We start from the raw sequence: 4,893 nt of genomic DNA on the forward strand, positions 1-4,893 counted from the left end.
AAGATTGAGAGTTTTTGACCTTACATTATCCTTTGCATTACAGTGATGGTGATAACTTTAGTTTGATCTTTTCCTTACAGGTACCAGAATAATAACATGATTTTCCATTGCAGATGTAACCATGATCATTCCATACACATTGCAGTTTGTTGCTTATTCTAGAGTTGTGCTCAAGTTAATTAAAGGTTAAAAGCTACAGCCAGCGCGAGTCTGGCTGATCTATGGAGGGCAAAGGCTTTGAGCTTGGAAGGCCGCACGCGCTTACACAGCACTTATAAGATGTTATTCTTGGTGATTTTGTGCTTAGTCATGTTTTAATATGTTTTAAGTAGAAGTAGCTGATCCAGCAATATTCATTTAATATTATATACTTGATTTAGAGCAATACACACTGATGGTCTTAACAAATGAAAGAGTCCTTGTAGCTGCCATGTTGTGTCTTAGCAGGGTACAGACGGTTCCAGGAGACGGGGGGCAGTCAGCGTCTGCCCTCGGGAAGGAGACAATGTTATTCTTTGTGTTAAATAAAATTGTCAACATTGATTGTATTACACCTGTCACTACGCATGAAGGGGCGTTCTAATACCCTGATTTCATAAAACTATGGTGATGTGTTTTTTGAGACGAGATCTGAGACTGTCTGCATACAGTGTCCATCTCCCACGTGTGTGATCATTAAATCATCGTTTGACTCAACCCGACCGGACCAGTGTTGTTATTGTGGGTTTTTCCTCTGGTGTCCATCCCCAATATTTTGAACTCGTAACAATGCATTACACAATACTCGCAAGTCCTCACTCTCACAAGTCACCACCTGATGTTTGTGGAGAGAGGTGATTATTGGCAAAAAGACGTAAGATTTGAGGGTAATAGTAGAATGACCTGGTTTGCAGTGGCTTGGATTTTTTTAATACTGCACACACCTGTGCTGGAAGATTTTATCAAACATTTTAATAACTTCATCTACTGAAACAGCATGTTCTAGTGGTTCAACAGAGACCCATACAAATCTTCCTCTGAGCTTCAGTGCAGGGAAATGAGGCTCAAACAACAACACACTAGATTTCATTTATGTGCACTATATCTTACTACAGCTGGAGTACAGATTTATTAGGATGAGGATAATGAATAATACATTCACATTAATGCTGCAGACGCTGAATGAATGATAATTCAACAGATGAAAAGCTCTGTGAGTGTATGTGCAGTTTTACTAACAGCAGTAATAGTTTCGTAACTGCGAGTGTAGAGCATTGACTCTTAATCTCAACACAAAGGCTAATAAGTATATAATATTACACAGTATACGTATACAAAAGAGTCCAAACCTCCAAATTCTACCAACTACATTATAATTAAATTGTGTTGATATGAGATGCTCTATTCAACCCAAAAGAGTCATAAATTGTCTGTGAAGCCGGCAGGATTCAACCCCAATGCAGATTCACAGGCAGGACTTTAACCCAAAAAACACAGCTCTTATTGCTGGATATGAACAGAGGTTGAAAGAGAATTAAAATATTCTACTGAAGTAAAAGTAATATTACTTTGATGAAATTTTACTAAAGTACAAGTAAAATTACCTGTCTAAAAATGTACTCAAGTAAAAGTAAAAAGTAGCTAATTTAAAATGTACTCGGAGCAAAGGTTAAATAGGTTTTTTTTGACAGCAGGAAGACAATGGAATACAAATCTCAAAGTAGTTGTTTTTTAATTAAAAGAAAAACAAATTAAAGTGCAATAGCAGTTAAACTGGGTAATGGTCACAAGTGCTGTGACTTTCCCTGAATGACCCAAATAAAACCAAACTCTTAGGTATCACAATGTTTTCAAGACAAAACTATGTAATTCTTTCATATGAGATTGTGTTCTAACCTGCAAATCATAGAACAAGTCAAATGAACTTAAAATTTTTCAAATGAACCATACAGCAGCTGTTATAAAAAAAATTATTTTCTTTTATTGACCCTGCCCTACTGTACCTTTAGATTAGAGTTCCTTTGTGTTCATGAGAAAACATACTTCAAACATTGGTTCAATTCAAATAAAACAAAAAGCAATAAATCTCTACATCATTGTGCACTGCTTTTAAATATGTATTTGTAAATATGTATAATATATTGCAACAGCATCAGTGTTTGTTCCGTAAAGGTTCTTCTTGTAATCAGATTTAGCTAAATTTAATAAAGATCTTCACCATTAGGGGGCAGTGTTTGGTGATAATGTTTTTGTGTAGTTGCTGCTGTGGTGAGGAACAAGTAGATTTAGTGTTTTGTCGGAGAAAGTGGTAGTCCTATGGTGAGAACTTTCTCTTTAATAAAGACGGTTTTGGATGGCGGGGGTCCTTCTCTGTGGTCTCTGTTTTCTCCCTCAGTTCAAAGACGTGTTTGTTTGGTTGCCAGTTAAAAAATGTGGTATATATTTGTGGTTGAAGTATTTACAGTACAACACGAGTGATGATATGAGAGTTGACATGTCTGTGCATCTCCAGCCTTTTGAGAAGGTTCAGCCAGGCTAAATGACTCACCTTAAATAAAGCAATTATTATTTTATCATCACTAGTACTTACAGAAAAATCTCGTCCAAAGCAACAACATTTGAATTTCCATATCAGCTAATAATACTTATTACGTTCAGCCATCTTGGATTTTCTGCTTCCTCAATTTTTCTTTTTCCAAAGTAATCAAAGCAATATTACAAAACAGTCACTAGAGGGAGCTCTAGGGCAATTTACAAAACTATATAATCCATTTTAATTTATAAAAGTCTGGCGTGGGCCAACCAAAAATGATCTCTTGCCAACCCTAGTTTTTAAAAATATATACAAGCGATGCTTTCTTCCTAAATACTATCGTCACGTTTAGTGCGGAAGAAACAGTTGAAAAAAAAAACATTTTCTAAGGACAAGACGAAAACAGTAAAGAAAGGGAAAAGAAGCTACCTCTTTCCTATTGGTGGAAAATGTGCCATGTCAAAGAACATTTTTAAAAAAGGCAACATGTGGGATTTGGTTGTTTAGGAAGAGGGGAAAGTTTTGGGAATGTCCTAACAGGGTTAACCAAGAAATCATGAAAAATTAGGTTGAAATTTTTGTCCATGACACTGCAGATTTCTGACATTTTGTGTAAATTTAACTAACAATTTGATTTGTTCTAACAAAAAAGTGTGAAACTTAAGTTAGACTTGTGTTTGTAAATGAACTGTCCTGTTTTGTGCAGCTTTCTGGTTTTTATATTTTTTTGGCAACATATTTATTTATTATACAGGCTATACAGTAAAATAAAATTTACATGTCTTATGTGAATTGAAATGTTTAATTTTCTGGGCTATAGAAAATAAACAAGTTATAGACTATATTTATATGAAGCATGTATACTTACTGCATTTAAATCATTTTAAGTATGTGTGACGATGTGTGTGTGTGTTGTGTGTGTGAGTGTGTAGTGAGTGTGTAGTTGGTGTGTAGTGAGTGTGTAGTTAGTGTGTAGTGAGTGTGTAGTTGGTGAGTGTGTAGTGTGTGATTTCCATGCAACCCTAAGAAAATTTCTCCTCTGAAAAGTCTGAAAAATAAAATTCATGCCCATTTATTCTCACCGGGTAAAAACACAAACACAAGTAACTTTAACTACTTTTGTTTTTTGCTTTAATGTTCAGGAAGATAAACTAGATAAAAATAGCGTAGCTCTGAGTAATGTGTAACTGATCTTTAAGTACCTCCTCCTGGCAGATCTGCAGAGATACAGAGTGACACAAGTAAACTGCTACATGCTGATCAGGCTGAACCTGAAACACACAGGCTGATTGTCTGAGATGCACTTTTGAATCTCAGTGCTGCCGCAAATACTGCTGAATTACATTGTGCATGTATTGTAAAACGTGATCTGTGATCACAATATCTAAAATGATAAAACTGTCCAAAAACAGCTGGTTGCTCTTTTTCACCTGGCTTACAAAAATAAAAAAGCAAAAATAAAGAAGCTTTTTTTGTGCAGTCTGAATGTAAACATTCCTGAGCATTAGGAATGTTTCATCTCCACACCTCTACTCAGGAATTTAAATTTGTTAACACCAAAAACCACCAACCGACAATCATCATTGTTTTAACATTTAGCTCAAAAAATTTCCATAAATGGTAAATGGACTGATTCTTACATAGCACTTATATAGCGAGTACTCAAAGTGCTCTATACATCATGCCAAGACTGAAACAGCATGGTTGTCAGCATCATTCGATCTGAAAAATGTGGTTTGTGTGGTTCAGCTTGTGTTATTTTGGCTGTGTCGAGTATTTCCACAGTAAAGAATCTTTCCGTGCAAACACTTTAGAAGGTACTGCCTTTCTATATCCGATACATACACTACTGTGCAAAAGTCTTGAGCGACCCACTAATTGAAATATCTAGAGAAGAGGAAGTGGCTCAACACTTCTGCACAGTACTGTGGTCTGTTCAGCAACTACAGTAGAATGAAGCGGGATGGTTGAATAAAGTTTTCTGTAGCGTAATCAGGCTCAAACTACACGGCACAGAATGCAATTATGCATGCGATATCTCTAAAGCACATTTCCTGAAGATCAGTGTGTGTACATGATCTTCTGTTAACCATAGCAACAGTTACATAACTGAAATAGAACAGGTTTCATCTCCACTGACTCCTTTTAATGTGGAGGAGTGTAGCAGTGTTCTGAGCCCCTCTTGTGCAGTATCTTAGCTGTTCCATCTCTAAGTCACTGGAGGAGTTAGTCGGAGGCTGCAGGAACATGATCTGCAGGATACGGAGAAAAAAAGGGAGGGCTGTGAATATTGCCTGTGTACTCAGGTATCCACAAAACCAGCCATGCTGGTATCACAGTTTAATCACACTCTAGATCTTGTTTTAACATATGGCATAGAA

Source organism: Haplochromis burtoni, unplaced genomic scaffold (genome assembly GCF_018398535.1).
Source record: "Haplochromis burtoni strain Fernald_Lab_line unplaced genomic scaffold, NCSU_Asbu1 Contig_61, whole genome shotgun sequence".
Lineage (NCBI taxonomy): Eukaryota > Metazoa > Chordata > Actinopteri > Cichliformes > Cichlidae > Haplochromis > Haplochromis burtoni.